The following is a 24,921-nucleotide window of genomic DNA, read 5'->3' as shown; positions in this document are numbered from 1 at the left end:
ATAGTGGTCTGCACTCATCACAAACTGTGACTAACTGATCCTAGGATTATCTGCTCTGTGTTGGTCTTCCATTCTAGCATCTAGAAGCACCAGGTAGTGGGGCCCAGGTTTATCCTTGACTGTGATCCCAGAAACACTCGGTGCCTGGTGCACAGAAGGCACACAGATATTTATTGAATGAACAGAGATTAAACAGGTAGCTGAAACTGAGCTAGGAAACAGTGACTGCCCTTAAGGAAGTTGAACTCCATATGGGAACTCAGAGGACTACAGGTTCTCTAGGACTACACTTCAGGGAGCCACTGATGCACTCACTGGCATCACATCCTCGCACTTGGCATTGAGAAGAGAGCTAGGAGCAAGCAGATCAGGTAGGATTTTCAGAGACTCCAGCTAATGACGACAACTTTCCTGGTCTGGGATGCAAGAAGGAGTATCAGATTCTAATCATCAGCACTGTGCTTTTCAAGTATCAAATGCGAACTTGGGAGCTTGAATTATGAACTCGGTTCAAAATGGAGAGTTGGCATTTTTCAAGATGCACTAAACATCACCTCTCTTCTTTTTTCAACAGCACTTCAGTAGTTTCTCAAAGCTGCCAGGACTATAGCACATTCTGGCTATAGTTGCTGCATCCTGGGCAGCAATGACCCCATCAGGAGTGTTCATGAGCATCTTAAAGGTTGATGTGACTCTCATGTGCTTCAGTAACAGTAACAGTAACAGCAGCAAGGACAATGGGGCCCAAGAAAGAGCTCCGGATGGGAGCGTGTCACTCAACAGCAATTCAAATGCAAGAGGGATGGGTTCCTGAGAAAAGAAGAAAGCCGTGTGCATGTGGTATGCTACAAAGATTTACAACATGGGTAGTAACTGGGATAGCTATCAACTCTGCATGTATCATTTGAAAGACTCTTTCATTGCTCAGAACTGTCCAATGTGGATGAACATTTGGCTTAACCACAGCAGTTTTAATCCCAACCATGAGCGGGAAGGAAAAGGTTTAATTTCTTAATTTCTTTCAAGGGAATAGGATCATATTTAATACCTGTAACAGCACTGACAGGCTTAACTTCAGGGCCCCCCAAGCATAAATGGCCAAAAGTGTCCTTTACCCTCCAGTACAAAATAAACCTATATATAGTAGAGAAGGCTTGAGATGGCTGGGTGTGAATTCTACAAAACTCTGCTTACCTTTAGGTTGCTGAAAATGGCCCTCCTTTGATGGACGGGTCAAACAGGATCAGAGCACTCTGTTTCTACAAAGATATAGCTCATGAGATGATATACCTATGAAACAAACTTTTTCAACAACCATAAAATAAAATAACTTGTAGGGTATACCTGAAGTCCAAGTCAATCCAAGAAAAGTTTGTTTTGGTGGAAACATCTAAATTAGGTACCCAAAACATCCATGTATCAAATGGCCCAAGGAGGTGTAATACTATCTCTCAAATGAATGCCTTTCAAATAAACTATGGTAATATAATCTAAGAGCTATTCACATTTTCAAATAATGAAATGCAGGCAGAAATGAATCATCTGGAGTCACTGCTTTCATACCAATGATGATAAGCTTCTATGAAACGTTTACTTATGAAGGACGGCAGGACGGATAGCATTGGTCTCCCAAGCAAGACTCAACCATCTCATCTATCTGGTGCATGGCTAGGCATATCTTAGGCCTTCTCTGGCTCAGTCTGAACTTGAACCTTCCTTTGGTCATCTGTCTTTTCTTTTCCTTAAAATGAAAAGGTTGGACTATACAAATTAGACAGTTCTAACCACTCGTAAGTGTAATATTTTGCCCCTATAACTGAACTGCCAAAAGATACCACATGAATAATATTTAATTATTCTCATTGTTCTCGATATTAAAGGAGTTTACTGGGCCAACCCAACTAGGGGAATGACCTTAGAAGTTGTCACTACATGCCAGTGAAGATATCCAAAATTAAACAGGTTTTCTTTCTAATACCTGGAAAAGTTATAGCCCTGACAGGATGTTTTTTAAAAGATACCATTCTCCAAGAAGTTCAAAAGTTACTCAAGTTAGCTGGGAAGATATTCCCACTCCTTCAGAGACAGAGAAATGCAACATCCACGTGGTAAGCTTGGAGCAGCTTTGAAGAGTGGTCTATGCCTTTTAACCTCTAACTTGCTCTTAAAGGTCACAGATTACTTGACCATTCACTTTATTAATTTATGAAGTCAATGGCATAAGGATTATTAACAGGGGTCAGGGTCTCCCAAAAGCATTAAAGACAAGAAACTGATCCATGTCCCACTTGAAATTTCCCATCATCCTGCAATTTCAAGGTGGCTGGCTGACACGATATCCCCTAAATTGCTTAGGATGACAAATGTTTCCTTGGTGGATAAGCATCTTTTCACCCTGCTAAGATTTATAATGACACAGAGAAACATTTAAAAAAACCAAACCGATCATCTTCATATAGCTTCTATTATGGATCTGTATATATTTGGTACTTTAATCATTTTACCATGTAAGAGGATTTGCCCTATTCATAAAACCAGGCTGTTTTTGTAATTCCAATTTAAAATGTTTAATTGAGTAATTGGCATAGATTTATAATTTTAAACTAAAATCTTGCAAAATTTACACATGGTTTTAGGAAACTTCAGTCAACTTAATGTTCACCATAGTTAAAAGTTTAATTTATGAGAATTGAGAAAATTATTAAAAGGGGAGTTTGGAAAGGGTGTTTTCTTGGGAAAGGAGGAGGTTAAGTCAGGGGACTTAAAAAAAAAAAAAGCCAAATATTTTGCACTAAGGAATGTAAATGTAAAATGTAAAGCATTTAATTATTTAAATTCATAGATGGGGACCAAATGTTATAGAGAATAGCAAGATCTGAATGCAAAACTTGAAGACTTAGGTTTTTCAATAACTTGAATTTAAATTTTAAAACCAAAAGCTATTTCAACATAATCTTCCCTTAAAAAAACAAAAACAGACAACTATCCTCCAGTGACTCAAAAAAAATCACATAGACCCCTGTCAGTAAAGTGACTCCAAGGGCTGATCTGCAGGCCGCAACAGGGATCGTGCCTGACCCTTGTGGGGCAATGAGTCAGGTCTCAGGGTATGCCCATGTATCAGCTGCTAATAAGGACGGAATCCACACTGTAGACCAGGTCCCGGCTAAGCTCCTTGTAAAGACTACCTCTCTGTTTCATAGAAGAGCAATCCAAAGCGTCGGGACAGTATCTATCTTACTAGGATGACAAGGTAACAAATGCTAAAAATGGGACTGGAACCCCATGCCCTTAACGACCAAGCATTCTGCCTCCAATAGGAAAAACATCGCATGAAGCTAATGAGTTTCTAGAACCTTGCTACACTGGAAGGAACCACAGAATTGGCATCACCTGGAAGCTTGCTAGAAATGCAGATTCTCAGACCTATTGGATCAGAACCTGTGGATAATTCTTAGGCACACCAGCATTTGAGAAGTGCTTTTCTAGAGCAGGGGACCAGCAAACTTTTTCTGTAAAAGGCCGGATGGAAAGCAATTTGAGCCTTGTGTGTCTTATGTTTTCTGTTGCAATCGCTCAACTTTGCCATGAAAGCAGCCACAGGCAATACGCAAATGACTAAGCATGGCTGTGTTCCAAAATTCTTTATTTACCAAGAAAGAAAAAAAAAAAAAAGGTCATGGGCTGGATTTGGCCTGCAGGCCACAGCTTGCCAACCCCTGGTCCAGAGTATAGCGACTATATCATTCAGACGGATCCATTCTCTGATCTGCTGGAAGACAACTGAACACACTTCCCATCTTGGGAGGTAGAGTCCCCACCCAGCCTGGCTTCACCCATTGCTACCAAGTAGCAAATTCCCAGTAATACCATCTTCCAGCCTCGTCAAATGCTCCCTTTTTCTTGAGGTTGGGTGGTTATGTCTCAGTTTTAACATCGTCAGCGGGCCCAGGGTTCACAAGGCCGGTGGGAAATTTCCCCAAATGCTTTCTCCCTTTGGCACAAAGACATCAAATTAAAATGGTGTGAGTCCATTGTTAAGTTCTTTGGGGAGTTCACAAACAATAGGTCTTATTTTTCAATAAACACAACTGTGTGAGTGCAATTGGCTTTCGCACATTAACAGACTAAAATGCCCTCAGATTCTGAAGACCTTCTGAGCCAGTTACTACATGATGAGTCCATGTGTTGGACAGCAGTTCCTTGGCTGACAGTTATGCTCTGCAGACAAGCTCAGTCTTGCATTCGGGAGCACCACAATGATTGCTCAACTGGGAGCAAAGTCTGAGCGTCCCATTTCAAGAGCTCAACTTTTCCATCAGAGGGTCCCACAAAGATCTGAATACTACAGTTAAAACGAACAGTGACTGCATTATTTCCTTCTCTTTCATGCTTCCCATCACAGGTAGAAGGAGGCTGCTCACACTCAATGGGAAAATTCCAGAAAGGAGTTTAGGAGCTGGTCTGGGGAAGGTGCTGGAGCCACGCAGTTTTAGGTCTTGTCATTAGAGAAAATGGAGAAAACCTAAAAATGACACACATGAGGCAACTGAGAGAAAAAAATGTCTATTATGGGCACTTACCGAGTGATTACTGTTTATAAGATACTGTGCACAAACTTTTCCAGAGACTGTCTCCCATAATCTCACCACAGGCTATGAGGGGAGAAGAAGATATGGAGATGAAGATACCAAGACCAGTGAGGTCAAAGGTCACTAGGAGAGGAAGATGGTGGATTTGAACTTGCAGACACCAGAGCCCAAGGGATTTAATGAATACTTTTAAATTAATCTGAATTAAATGGAATTCAAGGACTGCTCCAATACATTTACAATGCCCTCTCCAACTTCTGCCAGAAGTAGACACCTCTGTTGCCTCTTCGTCCCACAAATAAGGCTGGGATCCGTGCCCCGTACTGCCATGATGCCCGGCTCTTGACCTCCTCACACCTTATTAGTAATGGGATTGCTTAGTGCTCTGTCTTCCTATCTGAGGTACAAACCAGAGTTCTCACCCTCCGCCATGGGTGGACCCTGGAGAGCTGCAGCGTTCTTTACTGGGGGGCCTGTCCCGGGAATTGTATGATGTTTAGCAGCCTGCGCACTCAATGCCAACAGCAAACCCCTCCACATGGGGTAAGACTCCTCGTGGTTGAGAACTATTGCTATCAAACCCCCTAAGGACAGGGTTTCTGTCCACCTCATTGTTTACATACTGCCTGATGCAGGGCCTAGCACACAGTTGGGGCTTAATAAATACTGAAATCACTGCATACTGTCTTTTCCCAGTGATATAGTTAAGGACGTTGCTCGTGTTGGTAAGATGGATCTAGCCGGCCCAGAATGAAATCAGAGTCTAAATCTTCTTTGCGCCGTTTCAATCAGATGTTCGGTTTCCATGACAGCTGGAGTCATCTTTAATGACTATATTTCATCCATGATAAATTGATTTTATCCCCCCAGACATTTCTCTGATCTGCCTCTCCTCTTCATCTTCACGGCCGCCGCTCTAGCCCAACCAAGCTGCCTCCTCTCTTGCATGGACTGAAGGATGGAGCCTCCTTACTATCCTCCCACTGCCCTCTCTGGGGACCCTGCCTGCTGTTCTGCCTCAGACACGGGAGATGCATTTTCAAAACCCAATGTAGTCATCCCACCCTCCTGCTGAAGGCTCTTCTGTGGCATTCCCTTACTTGTTAGGTAAGTCTCCTTAACACGTTTTATGGGGGTCTCAGAGGTCTGGCTTGGCCAACCTCTGCGGCCTCTTCCTCTTACTACTGGGGCTGTGGTTCCCAGAAGAGTCCATGATCCCATATGCCCCTGGGCTTTTGCATATACTATTCCACATGTGGAATACCATTTCCCCCGCCCCTTGCTTGCCCTCTCTGTAGATCTCAGCCTCAGTGTTGCTTCTCCCTGGCCTGGAGCAGGTACCTTCCTCAGAGGTCACTGTGGAACCCAGTTGAATTCTTTCCTAGCATTCATCCACATTCACCAAGAAGAGCAGGCTCCTTGTCTACTTTCGTCCAGCTCTATAATTCCAGTGCCTGGCCCATGCTGGGTGCTGAATGAATGCCAGTTGACTACATCTGCGTCATCAGTAACTTATTAGAGAGACACTGAAAATATGGAGGTTTCACAGAGGAGATGCGCCAAAGCAAAGTGGTTACGTGCATGAATTAGGGAGCTAAATTGCCTGGGTTCCAATTCCAGCTCTGTCACTTAGTAGCTGTGCGACCTGTATCTTACGGAAGAGCGTACCTGCGTTCTCAGTATCCTTCCTGACAAAGCATGCGAGCACATAAAGCCTTCCAACAATGTCTGGGACATAAAAAATAAATAAGAAGTTGTTATCTCTATTATTGTTAATATTGGTGCGCGGAGTGGTATTTTTATTTCTGTACAATGGCCGAAGTGACAGGGTGATATTCTCTGACCTCAGCCCAAGGGACAGCAGCAGCCACAATGGAGTTCTTCCATTCCGGATGGAGAGATTCATCCTTCTGAACCGTGTTCTTCTGAAATATGACCCGCACCCCCCCTTTCCCCAAGGCCCTCTGCAGACAGGCTGAGAGCAGCTTTGCACAGGGTCCCTTGATCAAGTTCCCAAGTACCAGCTCCTGAGCTGTAATGACAGAGCTGCTCCTCCATCAGACCCTCACCTGGGGCCCCGGGGGCGCTGAGACACTCTCCGCACCTTGGCCAGGAGACTCATGCAAGACTACCCTTGTTGGCGGTGCAGTGAAAGTCCAGCCTCCCTGGAAAGCCTGAATCCGCCTGTGGACCTTTTCCACTCAGGCTATGAAGCACGACTCAGGGTTGTTCCTGCTCCCTTCTCCACTCAACAGGTATTTCCTGAACGCAACTCAAGTACCAGGCACTGCGTGATGGGGCAGAGACTGGCAGCCGCCACTCGGTGTAGAAGCCTGAGCTACGGGTCCCTTTGTGATGAGTGGCTTTTGCTAATCTCCTGTATACTTAGGAGAATTCACCATGTTATTATAGGGTTGCTCCGGTTCACTGATAGCATATTTCAGGGAAAGGCAAATGAGGCCTTGCATTCGTGTGTAGAATCACTATTCCCAAAACATAATTCTAATTCCAAACATAACCGTAGGTTAAATTCCATTATGAAAAAAAAAAAAACTCCTAATGCATATACAGGCCCGGGATTTTGTTGCCTGCAATGAGCAGGCCATTGTTTGGAGGAGGTGTGGAAATCTCTTGTCATATAAAGATTCTGTTGTGCTGGGATTTGTTGTAATGGGATTTGGCCTATTAACTTAACTGAGAATTAGCAAAGGGCCACTTTTATTTCCTGAATCCTAGCACCAGAGGGTACTGGCACGGGAAAGAACTTTCTCCTAATGAGGCAATTAATACCGCAACGTGGTCTGCCTAAAACACATTTTATTGCTTTGCTCATCAGAAGGTAGGATGAGTAATAAAATATCAAAAGGCAGCCAGATAAACATTAAGGTAAAGTGGAGAAAGGCTGTTGATAAGAGATTATTTTTGTTTTCCCTTTAGGTCACGAAAAAGGATAGATCACAACTCAAGGTACCTTTTTAAAAAAGTGTTATAAACAGCTTGCTTCTCCTTTTACTGTGTTACTTTCAATCACGGTCTAATCTAACCCAGCTAGAGGAACACCTACGTATAATTTAAGATACAGAGTCCTTTGGGTAACAGATTCAGAAAGGTGAGTCATTCCACTACAACTCACTTGAAAGAGAAAAATATTCAAAAGGAGCAAATGAAAAAGTAGGATTTCAGATACCAAGAAGGCTTTAGCCACTCCAGTTGGTACCAGGTACAAATGTTATGAGTCAAGCTAAAATAAAATAGCTACGTGCCAATCTATAGGATGTTCAAAAGTGTGGACCTTTTATGAGAAATAGTGCATCCACTATCCACTTTTCAGATTAACAACTGGCCCCAGTGCCTTAAATTTCGATGTATTTCAAGGGTGCCTGGGTGGCTGGCTCGGTTAAATATCTGCCTCAGGTCATGATCCCAGAGTCCTAGGATCGAGCCTTGAATCGAGCTCCCTAATCAGTGGGGAGCCTACTTCTCCCTCTCCCTTTGACCGCCGCTCCCCTGCTTGTGTTTTCTCTCTCTCTCTCCCTGCCAAGGAAATAAATAAAATCTGAAAAATAAATAAATTTAGGTGTATTTCATCTAAAAAGATGTCAGGAGGGTACAGAAAAACATGTTAAAAATAATTAAGAAACACTTTAAAATTAGTTTATCTTTGTTCCCAGTATCTCAGATACTCTGTACATATTTAGGACCATCTAAAATAAAGGACAAAGAATGACCCAAAAACAAAAACACTCCCAACACTAGCATGAGAAAAAAAAAATATAAACTCTAAAGATTAAAAAAAAACAAATGGATTTGTTAGCCTAGCTATCAAGATCTTAAGCACATACACCTTTTGAGCTAGCAAATCCGGTTCAATGACCAAATGACTTATAAATACGTGCCCAATAATATGTGCTTTACCACTATCTGTGACAGTGAAAGTTGGGGAAAATACCTAAATGTTTATTAGTAAAAAAAATTAGGACACAGCCATAGAAAAGTAACACTCTCCAGTCATGAAAATTTAACTCAGAGAAAAGTGAGTGCTTACATCATTTGTAGCACATACTGGCTACAGATGTCCTAATGGTCTTGAACACCTAGAAGGAAAAAAATTTAAATCACTTCTTCAGTTCTTCTGCACAAATGACTTAAAATCCTACAGACTTCCATTTTCATTCATAACTAGGTCTTCAGAGTACTTCTTAAGGATTTAAAAAAAATTTGTGTTCATAAATTAAAACCGGATTGCCTAGAGAAGGAATTCCAGAATGACAGGGTAAGGACCTCCAAAAATCCATTCCCCCATAAAAGTAACAAGAATACTGGCAAAAATTGTCAAACTAAACTTTTTTAGGGCTCTGGAACTTAAAGGCTTGCAACAACCAAAAGGGCATTAATTTGAGAAAAACAGCATAATTTTGATGAGAACAGCAAGCTCTATGGCATTTTAGCTGATACTCTCCCCATTTCTGTGGTAGCCCTTAAAACCAATAGTCTTACAACAATGGTAATTGGCAGAATGTGTTTGGACAGCCCCCCATCCCCACCCCACTGCTCCCAGAGAGTCCCATCCACAGAGACTTGTCTCTATTTGACCAGTCTGGAAGTTTTCTTTAAAAATCCTATTAACAGGGCTTGTGTTCAGTTGACTTCAATCAGAGTTGGCTCCATGGTAAAAGCCCTATCCCCAGATGTTTGTTGAAAACATTTAGCAGCAATTGTTTAACACTGCAGTTGCCTGAGAAAGTAATACCGCTTGGGGAAAACAAGAGCCTGGCTAAAAGTCTTAAAATCAGAATTTAGAGAATGAGATGAATATGGAGGGCTTAGAAGAGCTCCAACAAATTCTGAGGGCTTTAAAAAGTAGGCATGTGAAGAGCTGTGCACATGCCCATGAAAGACTCAAGAGGACTCTCTTGCCTCTAGTTGACCTTGATGTTCTGACAAATGGGAAGTGAAAGCTAATGCAGAGTCAGAAGCTGCCTGAGTGCTGAATATGTACATTGACACACACACAGCAAGCAATCTGGTAAAGAAGACAATTATTCACCTTAGGTATTCAAGAATATCTCTGTCCAATTACTAGGTGTCCAATAAGGTAACTCTATAAAAACCTTAGCAGACATATATGATAAGAGAATACGGACACTATAGAATTCATCCAGGAAAGTCACCGAACAGTACAACAACAAACCCTTTGGGGGTAGAGGAAGGTATGATTTCCAGAGTTTTAACAATATTATTTCAAATGTTCAGATCTCATTTATAATTGTGAGACCAGAAAACTATAGCCCATACATAGGAAAAAGAGCATTTAGTGTAAATTGATCTTGAAGAAGGCCAAATAATAGATTTACTGAGCATAGACTTTAAATTATTATAAATATGTTCACGAGTTAAAGGAAAACATCCTCAAGTACTAGAGCAAAGTATGCGAACAATGGCTACTAAATACGCAGCACCTAGGTGGCTCAGTCATTTAAGCACCCGACTCCTGATTTTGGCTCGGGTTATGATATCAGGGTTATAAATCGAGCCCTATGTGCGCTGGATCTCAGCACCTCAAGCCTACTTGAGATTCTCTCTCACCCTCTCCCTTTGCCACTCCTCCCCCACTGAAAAACAGACAAACAAAATGCACAAACTGAAATTCTTGAGTTGAAAAGGCATAATAACTGAAATAAAAATTTCATTTCACTAGAGATTTGTGAACTACCAGAAGAAACAACCAGCAAGCTTGAAGACAGACCAAAGATGATCTAGTTTGATTTATGATTTTTGGAATACAAAAAGAATTTGTTTGAGGAATGCAAAGGAAAAAGAATGTAGAAAAATGAACATGGCCTCAGAGACCTATAAGACACCATCAAGTTACCAACATATACATAAGAAAAATCCCAGACAGAGAGGTGGAAAAGAAACGCACAGAAAGAAAATCTGAAGAAAGGATAATTAAAAAGTACTCAAATGTGATGAATATGCATGGACACATCCAAGAAGCTAAACAAACATCAAGTAGGATAAATTCAAAAGTATTTCCTTCTAGGCACAACATAAATTGTAAGAAGTCAAAGACAAAAGGAGAAACTTAAAAGCAGTGTGACAGAAGAGACTTCTTAAGTACAAAGACTTCTCAGTAACAATGAGTGCAGATTTCTCATCAAAAACCACAGAGGCCATGCCTGGAACTAGAAGCTGTTATGCTAAGCAAAATGAGCCAATCAGAGAAAGATAATTATCCTATGATTTCACCCATTCATGGACTATAAGAAACAAAACAGAGGAACATACAGGAAGGTAGAGAAAAATAAAACAAGACGAAATCAGAGAGGAAGACAAACCATAAGAGAGGCTTAACTCTAGGAAACAAACTGAAGGTTGTTGGGGGGCGGTGGGGGGCTGGGATAACTCAGTGATGGGCATTAAGGAGGGCACGTGATCTAATGAGCACTGGGTGTTATATGCAACTGATGAATCACTGAATGCTACCTCTGAAACTAATAATACACTGTATGTTAATTAATTGAATTTAAATTAAAAAAAATAAATTAAAAAAAAACCCATAGAGACCAGAAAGAAGTTGAATGGCATATTCAAATTACTGGGGATACAGTGGGGAGGAGGAAAGACTATCAGGCCATGAACCCATTAAAACTATCTTTCAAAACAAAAGAAGAAATTAAGATATTCCCTGATAAACATATATTGAGAGAATTTGCACTTGCAGACCTGTGCTGCAAGAAATACTAATAAAGGTATTCCTTCAGGCTGACATTCACATGCAAAAGAACGAAGCTGGACCACTTCCCTTATACCATAAATAAAAATTAACGAAAATTAATCAGAGACCTAACTGGAAGACCGATGTAAGACCAAAAACTATTTAAAAAAAAAAATCTTAGAAGAAAATAGAGGAATAAATCTTCATGACCCTGGGTGAGATAACAGTTTCTTAGATATAAAACCAAAAGCACAAGCAACAAAAGAAAAAAAATTTGATAAATTGGTCTTCTTCAAAGTGAAAAACTTCTGTTCTTCCCAGGATTCTATCAAAAAAGCAAAAAGATAACTTGGAATGAGAAAAAAAAATTGTGAATCGTATATCCAATGAGGGATTTGTATCCAGAATATATCAAGAACTCTTAAAATGCAACAATAAAAACACAACCCCATTTAACAACGGCCAAGGCTTTTGATACATTTATCTTCCAAGATGATATACAAATAGCCAGTAAGCACAGGAAAAAAATGTTCAACATCATTAGTCATCAGGAAATTACAAATCAAAACCACAATAAGACACCGCTTCACATACACTAGGACATCTATGATTAAAAAAAAAAAACAAGCATTGTTAAGGATACAGAAACGATGGAACCCTCATGCATTATAGTAGGATTATAAAATGGTGCACCTGCTTTTGAAAACAACCTGGCACTCTTAAAAATGTTGTTCCACTCCTAAGCACATACCTATGAGAAATGAAGATATAGGTACACACAAAAACTCAGACACGAATCATCGTAGAAGCATATCCACAGCAGCCAAAAAGTAGAAGCAATCCAAACGTCCATCCACTGATGGACAGAAACACAAAATGTGATCAATCCGTACAACGAAATATTACTCAACAATAAAGAGGGGAACAAAGTACTGATACATGTTGCAACGTAACTGATCCTTAAAGATGTTCTGCTAAGTCAAAGAAGCCAGTCATAAACAACCAGAGATTGCATGACATCATTTATACGAAATGTCCAGAACAGGCAAACCCAGAGGTAGGAAGTGGATTAGCAGGGACTAGGGACAGGAGGCCATGGGGGAATGGCTGCTAATGAGGACAAGATTTCTTCGGGGGTGATGAAAATTATTTGGAATTAGCAGTGTCAGTTGCGCAATTCTGTAATTATACTAGATCGCACCAAACTGTTCATTTTAAAAGGGAAAATTTTATGATATTTGATTCATAGCTCTATAAAGCTGTTTGTCTTTTTTTTTTTTTTTTTTTTAACTGATAGGAATGAACCAAAAATAGATCACCAGGATTCTGGAGCCAGACAACCAGGTAAGACATTAAATCTCAGGTATGACATTTATTAACTGTGAGACTCTTGCAAATTATTTAACCTCTGTGTACTTCAGTATCTTCATCTATAAGATGGACATAATGATAGCTCCTAATTAATGGGGTCATTGCAGGGATTAAGTGAATCGGCTATTGTTACTATTTTAGGAAGGGGAGGTTCAGGCTTTCCCTGACCTTCTAAGGAAGAAAGGAGGGAAAGAGAGATAATGGAGCAGGTGTGTCTAGAATTGGAGAAAGTTGAAGATATAACCCATGAGTGCCTTTATTTTTGTGTGTGAGAGACTGGGTTGCAGGGGTTTGGGAAAGAAGTCACCTTGGCATGCTGACAAGTAGATGAGAGGCCAGCTGAAGCAAAAAAACAAAAACCAAAACAAAACACTTATGTTTAGGGCTATCACTCACACGTCTCCGAGAGTCCTTCCTTACAAAAACATGGCGGCTTGGAATCAGTAACAGAAAACAGAATGACAGGACTTTTCCAGGGCTGTTGAGTGTCTGGGGTTGTGGGCAAAGAAAAATGGAGTGAGGGAAAACGAGTATGCTCAGAAATGTCACTGAGGGATTGGCAATGGAGTCTCAGTCGAGAACAGAGGAAGGATGTGTTGCTAACGGAGCCAAGAATGAAACAACTGCGTCAAGTTTCTTAAAAGATGGTTAGTCTGAAACAAAGCTTAGCTATCCAGCAAGAAAGGAATTAGGATTCTTATGCCTGGAAATGAGGCAAATCAATGATGACAGATTCATTTTTTGGTTCATTTTTATTATCATTATTACTATTTACTTATTTATTTTTAGATTTTATTTGCAAGAGAGAGAATGAGTGAAAGAGAGAAGGAGCAGGGGAAGGGGTAGAGGTAGAGGGGCAAGCAGAGTAGGGAGCCAAACATAGGACTCAATCCCAGGACCCCAAGATCATGACTTGAGCTGAAAGCAGATGCCTACCTGACTGAGCCATCAGACACCCCTGATATTTTTTTCATTCAACATTTTTTCCCTCTACTTTTTTTTTTTCTCCAACACCTTATCACTGTCACATTCTCTTGCTAGGAACTGATTTTATTACTCAGGCTTCTAAGGTAATGCAAATTTTAGTGGAGGTGGTATATTTCAAATAGTACATCAAAGAGAAGTATGTAATAACAACAACAACAATAATAATAACAACTAATGAATTTACCTACCACTTTTCTCCAAAACCCAAAGTAATGTGGCACAATTTATCATATAATTCCCCAGGGCAGCATTTGGTGCATCACCAAGTGAAAATCGAGTATTCTTTGAGGAAAGAAGCATTCTCTAAAATGATTTTAAGAATCATTACAAAATAGGCCTCTTTAGATATTTACAATGAATTTTAGCATATTTAAGGCTCTGAAAAGTCCTGCAGTGAATAAAACTATTATATTTATTTAACCTGAAGTTTCCAAAATTTATTTGATGAGAGAATCCTCTCTTTCTAGAGAAACTTTTATAACATAATTCAAGCATTAAGTCTGTGAAGCACACTTTCAGACATATGACTCGATGAAAAGGCAGTGTTATCTATAATGGACACACAGGCAACTGGAATCTAAAAGAGAGGAAACAACTTCCTAGAGCTTGGTAAGTAAAAGACTCCAGGTCTGTTCCCATTTGCCCTGCCAACTAAGTGAATTTCCCCAGGCACAGCTCATGTGAAATGTACCCCCAGACAAGGAATGTGCGAAGGCATTTCCTACAATGACATCAAAACAGAAGCATGCAACAGATTACCACAGCGTCTGGGCACACTGAAGTATAAACACGAGATGGCAACACTTAACCCATCTCAGCGTTCAGCCCTGCTGGGTCAAACTCCCTTTACCTATCAGGTGGAAGTCTCCATCAATAAACATCTTTACCCGACTCTAATTTTTCATTAACTTCCAATTGTTTCAGGGATCTCATTCTGGTTTTCTAAGGCTAAGCCCCTGTTCCTCTTCTTCTTTTTTATTTTAAGATGTTATTTATTTATTCGACAGAGAGACCTAGAGAGAGAGGGAACATAAGCAGGGGGGAGTGAGAAAGAAGCAGGCCTCCCGCTGAGCTGGGAGCCTGATGTGGGACTCCATCCCAGGGCCCTGGGATCACGACCTGAGCCAAAGGCAGACGCTTAACAACTGAGCCACCCAGGTGCCCCTAAAACCCTGTTCTTTTAAAACCCCTATTTTATATTCGGATCAACATTCCCTCCCCCATCCCATCAGGGCAGGTGGCTTAAAACAGAAGGCAGAGGTGTGTGGTCTGCCCTCAGAGTGCTTCCTCTTTCCTGAACTTCCTCTCTGGTGTTTGGGACACAGAAGATGAAATCTGCACCCGCAGCGGATTAGAGACCGGTCAAACACATTCCTCTTTCCCATATGCCTTTTCAGAAGGAGTATCTTCCTCTATATCCATGATGGTGGTGGGCTTAGTCACGTGACTCGCTTCAACCAATAGGATGTCAGCCCCCATGACATCAGCAGAATCTCGGCGCACGCATGAGCAGTAGAGCTTGCTCTCTTGCACTTCATTCATCGCCGTGAGTAAACATTTACCTGGGGTAGCTGCTGCCCCTTTGTTCCTGCGTACCGGATTAAACACAGGGGAGCGCATCTGAGGCTGACCCATCGTGAACAAGCATAGCTCAACTCACACGTCGAAGAGGGACACCAACCTGTTCTGGAACAGCTGACATGAGCAAGGAGCAGTGACGTCATTATAGGCTGCTCTGATTAGGGGTGGACAGTACTTCTGTAGGAAAAGCCAGCAATGCAGCAGGATCACAGAGAGATCGTATGGAGCCAGCATGGTTTCCTTACGTGCATTGGGTTTAAACAAGTGGCGCCTCGCTGCCCCAGTCCTCAAAGGTTCTCCTGAGAGAACTGAGCCCCAATCTGACCCCCAGCTGGTGGTCTTGGGCCACATGCCTCTAACATACGTGGCAGCGACATTTCTCTCCAAGTCCAGAGCCTCCACCTCATTTCCTGTGTCTGGCCTCCAGCTCCAGCACCCTCGGGCACCACGCAGGGAGGTCTACACCTATGCAGAACCAGAGGGGCCCCTGGCCCAACCTGGGCCTGACCATCCCACTGCTCACCTCTCTCCTGTTTTTGTTGTTGTTGTTTCCCTAAATCTTTTCGCGAAGGTCCCAGCAGGTCATAAGCCACTATAGTAGCTGGGCAAAATGCACACCAAAGAAGATCACCAGGCCCTGACTTGACTAGAGGGTAGAGTAGGGATGACGGGCAGCTGGGACATGTCCAGACTTCACAAACAGCTCTCTCTCTCGGAACATCCCTCCTGCGGCCTCGGAAAAAAATGCAGTACTATGGGACTGTAATTTTATTTAAAATACATCTACATAATTAGGGTGATGCCATGTACGTGCCAGTTAGTTTAGTCCTAAATTTCAGGGCTGTAAGCGAACATGGGACCAAGAATACACAGACTCAGGGAGGCCACTTAGCACTGCGCTGGAAAGGGCCATAATCCAAGGACAGTTACCATATGCACACTTCCTTAGCTGAGTTTAATCAACAATAAGCACTTGTTAATTAGCATCGGGGATGCCAAAACAGGTTCTTATGGGTGAAACTGATGACGTGTTAATTAGCATGATGGATGTTAGAAATAGGGTCTGGTTGGTGAACTCCAAGGTATTTAGAATGCTTGAAATCGCTGAAATCGTCTGGGTATGCTTCTCACCTCTGTGTGAACTGGAAATAACAAAATCCACTTTGGCCTGTACCCCACACCCCTGATGACGACACCCCTAGGCGCAGACAATGGAGATTTTCTAATTGAAAGAGTCCTAATGAGTGGAGTCAGAATCCTGCCTCTGTGATGGGGCTGGGTTGGCCTGAAATGAACCTTTCACACAGGGCAGGATGGGAGTTTCTCAAACACTGATTCTCCGCCTAGGCTGAACGGGAGCTTTGCATGGGGAGCATTTAGGATCCCAAGTGCCAGGCCTCACCAGGGAAAAATGATGCAGGAATCTCTGGAGGGAGAACCAGGATCAGTACCTTTTTTAAAGCTCTCCCCCTGCTTCCGGTGTGTAGTCAGGATAAGCCCCACTGCTATACGGCGTGCTGGGACTGCACGGGCCTGCAGAAGGGGTTGATGAGCTGTTTTGAGCCTGCTTTGCTAATGAATATTCATTTAGTCAATGTCTGTATGTGTGGGAGAATTTGGTCCAAGGCCTGCTTTCATTAAATTGGAGCAAGGTTAGAGAAGAAGAGCTACCACTCACCCACTCTGACTTCTTTGGGGGCTTCGAAAAGCTCTGGGGGGATCAAATTAGCTTTGGTCAGCTCACAGTGAGGGGATAACCCCCTACTTCTCTTACAGGAAGGAAAGGGAGATAATAGCTTCTGGGAAACCCACCTCTCCCTAAAAAGACAACCTTTCTCTCTTTCGAGTTTGCTTCTTTTATCAGCTCAGTTTGTGGGTGAAGCCAGAAAGGCCCCTTCTACTGAAACGGAGCCCATTGGCAAGTGCCGCCTGCACGGCCCCAACTTTGAATTTAGAACACAGGGTACTTGCATCTCCTGTCTATACTCTCGGTCTTGGCCAAAATTCTGGAACAACAGGGGATGACTTCTGTCAGTTTCCAAACACTATTCTATTATAAATCCATAAACAAGTGGGCACATAAGTTATAGAATGAGAGGCCAAAGCCAAGGATCTTGGAAAATGCCCTAACACATTTAAACTCCATGGTAAAACAATGGAAGGAAGGTAGAAGTGCTACCCCTGATCTTTTCTTCCCAGTCTCTTGACAAAGACCAGATTGCTGAACACAGGGCTCATCTCCACACTAAGCAAACCTCCTCTCCCCGGGAGCTCTCTGTTATTACCACTTCAGGGCCCTATCTGCTTTAATAACAGGCATCCATCAGAAGAGGCCTGCGAAATAAACAGACAGTAACAAATAGGACAGGCTACATTTACAGGAGAGGAGAACAAGAAGAGAGGAGATTAAATTTTCTGTGCTTTTAATCTCGCATGTCACTCTCACCAGCTGAAAGAGTTTACTGTGTCCTTTTTCCACCCACAGCAGGCTCACTGAGATCTTCCAGCAGAGACTGCGGTCGACAAGAATGCCATGTGAATTAGAAGCACAGAAAAGACTTTCACGTTACCCTTGATGAAAGGAAAAAAATATGATAATTCTAGTGGACTGAACCATGCCTCCCCCCCAATTCGTATACTGCAGCCCTGACCCCACACTGTGACTGTATTTGGAGACGGGGTCTCTAAGGAGCTCATTAGGTAGGACACTGATCCCACAGGACTAGTGTCCTCATTAGAAGAGGAAGAGGGGTGCCTGGGTGGCTCAGTTGGTTAAGCGACTGCCTTCAGCTCAGGTCATGAAATCAGGGTTCTGGGATCGAGTCCTGCATTAGGCTCCCTGCTCAGCGGTGAGTCTGCTTCTCTCTCTCCCTCTGACCTCTCTCACTCTCCCTCTAATAATAAAAATCTTTTAAAAAAGAAGACGAAGAAGAAGGAAAGGAAGAAACACCAGAGATATCTCTTTCTCTTTCTCTCTTCCCCCTCCCCTCCCCACCACCCACACACACACAGAGGAAAGGGCAGGTGTAGCTATGGTAAGAGAATGGCTGTCTACAAGCCAAGAAAAGAGGTCCACCGGAAATGAAGCCTGCTGGCACCTTGATCTTGAACTTCCAGCCTCTAGAACTGTGAGAGAATAAATCTCGGCTATTTAACTCACCCGGTCTGTGGGACTTTGCTATGGTCACCTGAGCTGACTAAAGCAATGATATTGAAAGGAATTCTTTTCTAATGAAGAGAAATGGGTCTCCATTTTGCCAGGTGGAGTTCTTCTAACTACAGTACGGAGACTTTTCTCTACCGCAACTGGGGGTGATGGAAGGAGTGGAAACTGAAGAAAAAAAAAATGCCCCCACAACGCACCATCAAAAAGCAGGTTGTGAATGGAAAGTCCCAGGTGTTAGTCCTTACCGCTGACCATTCAGGACTCAGAGCGAAAGCAGGGCTCAGGCCAATGCACATTGTGCAGTTTTAAGAATCGAACCCAAAAAACCTGGAGATAAAAGCTTCCAACTGATTGTAGAAATGCCAGTTCCTTCCATTGTTTGCCCTGGACTGAGTGATCATTACCATTGTCTAAGCAAGAAATTTCGATCTGTGCATGTTTGGGTTGGAAAAGGGAAGTTTGGAGAAAACAACCCTGAATGTTTCAAAGCAAAATCTTCAAGTAAAGACTAATTCAGGGTGGCTGGTTTTGACACTTGAAATAAATGGAACAATATCTGGATTCCTAACGCTCGGCGAACAGCTAAACCAGCTTCACGAAACACAAGCTACATTTTTCCTTCTTTTTTTAAACAAATGCCTCACAGCAGTTAATAATAATGCTCCGTCATAACATACGAAGGGCTTGAAAGGTTTTTTTCAATACCCTTTAAATAGAAATCCTCGGTTGCTTAAAAAAACCTTAATTAAATAAGAGTTTTAATACTATATTGCAATTTACCTGGTTTTAGGGACAGAATCGAGGCCACGACATTTGTAAGCACAAGCCGTGCCAGGCTCTCTGGTGGTTAACAACAATCGACCATTCGCTCTCCTGAATGACACTTCTTTCCGGTGGAAACAACCACCATCCCAGTAAAGTGCTCATCGGGGTGCAGGACTGAATGGTTACCGGGATACCGGTTGTCGGAAAATGTACATATTCCACGTGTGAGGGCAGCAAAATGGAAAGAACAGGCACAGCATGCTTCTCAAATTCTACTTGGACTCGGACATGCAGACTTTGGCCAGAATGCTAATCCCGGCACTGGATGACGAGGGAAGGACAAAGGGAGCCCAGCTTGTGTTGAGTGTCTGACTTCTAATTCATACTCTATGGACTTCAATCCACTGTCTCCCAGGCAGAGAGAAGCAGACCCCTTCAGAACACTCTTGCAGAACAAAGGCCACCATGTGCCCCTTCCTCTGTAATTTATACATCAAAGATGTTGCTCTGTCCCCAATTTGTGTCTTTTGTGACCCTCTGCAGCATCTCTTGGCTCACAGACATTTCACCCGGACTCTCGGTTCATTTCCTGTATGCTACTTTGTTGCTTGGTACCTATTTTTAGAGCATTTTGTGTGTATGTCTCATGTGTCTCCAGGACAGCAGAGGACCAAAGAACATTTTGAAATGACCACAGTGTCCCATATAATGACCTTGTAGAGTGAGGAAAAGGAAGGGGGAAAAAATCAGTGGTTCCATATAGGGTATGAGCTTAAATGGTATACTTAGGAAAACAGAGATCTATTGTGGCTATCTGTGCGGTTTTACCTAATGGGTTTTTCCCATTTCGTGGGTCAAAACATCCCGGTTTTCATTTGGGAACTGTCCCTCCCCCATGCTCAGATGAGGTAACTGAAGCTAATATAAGAGTAGGTGGGTTAACCGCACTCCATCCTTGGGCTCCAACGACTGGCACAAGGTCCTAACCCTGGCCACTCTCAGCCCCCTTCCTCCTTAGCCCAGGGCTTGGTTTATGGGCAGATTCTTATTTTATGTGGAAGCATCATCCCCAGGACTGGTGCTGAAACTTCTGAGAAAGATTCATTTCCTTGTTGCAGGGGTTGTCAAGCTGGTTAGAAAAAGCCTAGAGGTGGCCGGGTCAAATCCTGCCTAAGAATGATGCCAAATGAAAGGGAAGCTCAAGGGATGAAGAGAGAAAATGTGAGGTCTGATTTTGTTATGTAGGTGACAGATGAGCTCCTAGATCTAGTCGTGCTTGAAGTTAATCTACCACTAGGTTCTGAGGGCAATAAATTTACCCTTTTCAAACTCAACACCTGAAGAACAAATAATCCAATCAAGAAATGGGCAGAAGACGTGAACAGACATTTCTGCAGAGAAGACATCCAAATGGCCAATAGACACATGAAAAAGTGCTATGGAAAGAAACTAGATGTCCATCAACAGATGAATGAATAAAGAAGATGTGGTATATATACACAATGGAATAGCATGCAGCCATCAAAACCCCCCCAAATCTTGCCATTTGCAATGACGTGGATAGAACTAGATGGTATTATGCTAAGTGAAATAAGTCAATCAGAGAAAGACAATTATCATATGATCTCCCTGATATGAGGAATTTGAGGGGCAGGGCGGGGGATCATTGGGGAAAGCGAGGGAAAAAATGAAACAAGATGGGACCAGGGAGGGAGACAACCTTAACAGACTATTAATTTCAGGAAACAAACTAAGGGTTTTGGCGGGGGGGCGGGGGGGTCAGTGGGGAGGGATAGGGAGGCTGGGTTCTGGACACTGGGGAGGGTATGTGCTATGGTGAGTGCTGTGAATTGTGTAAGACTGACAATTCACAGACCTGTACCCCTGAAGCAAATAATACATTATATATTAATAAAAAATAAGTTTGAATTGGACTTCTATCACTAACAAACCGAAGTCCTGATTCATAAAGGTCCCTCACTGCCAGTGACCTACCTAACAATGTAGTATGTCAACAACTTCCTGGGAAAACAGAAGAATGATCAGGCTATCTTGGACTCTGATGACATGGGTTCAAATCTCAACTCTTCTGGGGAGTCTCTGATGATCTTTTCACCTGATTGTTCTTTCCTATAAAGTGGATATTAAAAATATTACTTCTTGGGGCCCCTGGGTAGCTCAGTGCATTAAAGCTTCTGCCTTCGGCTCAGGTCATGATCCCAGGGTCCTGGGATCAAGCCCCACATAGGGCTCTCTGCTCAGCAGGGAGCCTGCTTCCCTTCCTCTCTCTCTGCCTGCCTCTCTGCCTACTTGTGATCTCTCTCTGTCAAATAAATAAATAAAATCTTTAAAAAAAAATAAATAAAATGTTCTTCTTTGGCCCAATCATGTAAATGAAATAAGAAACAGTATGTGACATTAGGCTACCAACTGGGCCAGGCATCATTGGGTGATTTAGAAACAGCTACTAATACTTCTAGGCTCCCCTTTCTATCTAGCTCATATACTTCTCACCTGAAGATCAGGAAAAGGTAGAGAGTAGTTCTCAAAGTGTGGTCTAGAAATTCCCAGGAACCCCCAAAATCTTTCCAGGGGAGTCCATGAGATAAAACTCTTCTGATAATAACACTAAGATGTTTCCCTCATTCTTTTATGGACAAAAAAATTTTCCAGGCAGTAAATCACTTGTGATACCACAACAAACTGAATGCAGAGACCAAAATGATTATCCATCTGTCTTCTAGGAAGCTAGATGTTAAGATTTGGGAAAATACTGCCATTGGGCCCAGTCATTTTTGTTTGTTTGTTTGCAAAATGTGGTAGGTATGGTAGCATGCAACAAATTCATTATTCTTATATTTTAAATTATTTCAGTAATTTAAAAAGATTTCCAGTTAGAATTTTGATTATGGTACATATTCATAGATAGATACCACTCAAAAACAAACTCTTTGAACAGACTACAGAGGTCCTGAGAATAAAAACTTTGAAAACTCATACAAAGCATGGATTTGGGAGCCAGATAAGGTGGGTTCAATAGGTTCACTGACCTACTGAGGGAGGGAAGTGACTTAACTTTTCTTGGCTGGCCATACTTTTCTCATTCATAAAATGGGCATATCATAGTACCCACCTCCCAAGGTTATTTTAAGGATTAAATGAGTTAACAAAAGTAAAACCAATAAACTCTTAAAAAAAAAAGTTAATTATACAGAGCTCTACAGTATGTGCACTGTTTTTGGTACAACAATCCCTTTCAGCAGATTATTTAGAAATATTATGTATCAGGGCACCTGGGTGGCTCAGTCAGTCAAGTATCCAACTCGATTTCCCCTCTGGTCATGATCTCAACTTCCTGAGATCGAGCCCCTGCACTGGGCTCTGTGCTCAAAGCAGAGTCTGCTTGAGACTCTCTCTCCTTCTCCCTCTGCCCCTCCTCCGGCTTATGGCCTTCCCCCACCCCAAGCTCTGTCTCTCTCTAAAATAAATAAATAAAATCTTAAGAAAAAAAAGAAATACTATGCATCAATAAACACAATGTACTCAAAGATCAAAAGAAAAAGATTGCCCCCCCCCAAAAAAAGATTGTGTCTTCAGGAAATTTATAATTTAATAATAGTAAGAATAATTATTCAGGTCATACTTTTGTACCAAGCACTTTTGACTGTTCCCTTCAAACCACTGAGATAGGTACTACTGACTTCTGCGTTTTATAGGGGCAGTAACTGAGATTGTCGAAGATGTCATAATTTGCCCTGTAGCATACAGTTAGCAAGTAGGCACATATCAAGTAAAACCTACATGTGTGAGACGACAAAGACCTGGGTCTTTACCAATACCCTGCAGAATCCCTATTGGGGTGGCTGGACCCTGGAAAGTACTGAACCAATGTTTACCTTCAAAGAGAAATGGAGAAGTATGTCATTTCAAAAAGGCCTCAGGAAATCCCAACACACCCACCTTTATTTTATTTATTTTGGGGGGGGCACGCCACCTTTATAGGGGTCCTTCCAATACTGAAGGCTATAGGGACATGAATAATAGAATTACTTCTTCTATGGGCTGGGGTAGAGTACAGTATTATAAATGTGAGGGGTAAAATCATGAATCCCATTCTTTAAAAAAACACAAAAATGAGCCATATTACATACATCTTTATAGAAGGGGTATGCCCATTGGTGAGGGGCATTACCTGCTTTCAAGTAATGCCTATAAAAGAAAAAGCTCTTCTTAGGCAACAATCACAGAGATAAGAACCACCAAACACGATACAGAAACGTCACACACAATTTGTAGCCCAAATTATAAGCTATTCCCCCTTCCTATACAATCTTCCAGCAAAAACGAAATGTGCCCCAGGGGAATGAATAATAGTTAAAGCCAGCCAAAAATATGGCCTTTAGGAAGAGAAACAATAAAACATCTATTATTTTTAGCAATTTCTCATTATTTGTCTTGGGAGGGTGCTTTTCTCTTTCTTTTTTTTTTCTCAAAAGATTCATTTTCAGATTAGTCACAGAGGGCTGGCAAAACGCTGGGAAGTTGAAGGTACTTCAGAGCCGTCTTCTGGGGCAATTCTCCAAAGCTTTTCAGGGAAATGCTGCTTCCCTTGCCCAGAAATCTGTGCAAGCTGCAGAGTTTGAGCAAGGCAGAGAGCAGAAACCTTGGGGTAAATGCCCCTGGCTATTCAGCTGAACTTGAAATAGATCTTTTCTTCACTAGAGGGATGAGTTAGCTAGAAAAAGTAGAAAGCCTGACACAGTGAAGGTCTCCAGGACCATAAATACAAGTGGAAAAAGAAAGGAAGACTGTCAGGGCACCTGGATGGCTCAGTCTGTTAAACATGTGCCTCCCACTCAGGTCATGATCCTGGAGTCCTGGGATCAAGCCCTGCTCAGCCAGGAGCCTGCTTCTCAGTCTCCCTCCCCCTCTCCCTCTGCCCCTGCTTGTGCACTCTCTCTCACTCACTCTCTCTCTCTCAAATAAATAAAATCTTTTGTTTGTTTGTTTGCTTGTTTTTTAGGGAAGACTTTCAACCACAAAGGGGAAAATGTGCATTACAATACGTTTCAGCAGAAAAAAAAAGAAGTTAAAAACAATTCCTCATAAAAGTGGTAAAGGTAGGTTTGAAAGAAAATGAGGTATTATTGTGGTCTAAGAGAATATTTTTAAAAAGTTCCCTTTCCGGGGCGCCTGAGTGGCGCAGTGGGTTAAAGCCTCTGCCTTCGGCTCAGGTCATGATTCCATGGTTCTGGGATCGAGCCCCTCATCGGGCTCTCTGCTCAGTGGGGAGCCTGCTTCCCCCGTCTCTCTACCTGCCTCTCTGCCTACTTGTGATCTCTGTCTCTCAAATAAAAAAAAAAAAAAAAAAAACCTTTAAAAAAAAAAAAAGTTCCCTTTCCGTGCAATTATGCAGTTGCTGTGGAAAACAGTATGGAGGTTCCTCAAAAACTTAAACATAGAATTAGTCTGTGGTGCAGCAATTCCACATCTGGGTATACATCCAGAAGAACTCAAGCAGGGACTTGGACAGGTATCTGTACACCCATGTTCATAAAAGCATTATTCACAACAGCCTTAAGGTGGGAGCAGCTCTAGTGCCCATCAGAGGATAAATGGATAAACAAAATCTGGTACCTGCATACAAAAAGGGCATATTCAGGCTTAAAAAGCAGAATTCTGGGGGTGCCTGGGTGGCTCAGTCAATTAAGCACCTGCCTTCAGCTCAGGGTCCCAGGATC

The 24,921-nt window shown here is 42.2% G+C and overlaps 1 protein-coding gene across 2 annotated transcripts in view; it reads right to left on the bottom strand.

Moving 5' to 3' along the window:
• Positions 1-24,921, bottom strand: part of PRICKLE2 (prickle planar cell polarity protein 2) — a 318,505-nt gene that overhangs the window by 173,842 nt on the left and 119,742 nt on the right. Inside the window, exon 2 of one of the 2 annotated variants that reach the window (XM_004738306.3) lies at positions 1,195-1,259. The exons of the other annotated variant lie outside the window; for it this stretch is intronic. The gene's annotated coding sequence lies outside the window, so the exon portion shown is untranslated. The remainder of the gene's footprint in view (positions 1-1,194; positions 1,260-24,921) is intronic. 2 annotated transcript variants of the gene reach the window in all.

Source organism: Mustela putorius, unplaced genomic scaffold, assembly GCF_011764305.1.
Source record: "Mustela putorius furo isolate JIRA1106 unplaced genomic scaffold, ASM1176430v1.1 tig00000095_pilon_pilon_pilon, whole genome shotgun sequence".
Taxonomy (NCBI): domain Eukaryota; kingdom Metazoa; phylum Chordata; class Mammalia; order Carnivora; family Mustelidae; genus Mustela; species Mustela putorius.
Note: the sequence above shows the minus strand (reverse complement) of the source record. Positions and strands in the feature narration are given on the sequence as shown.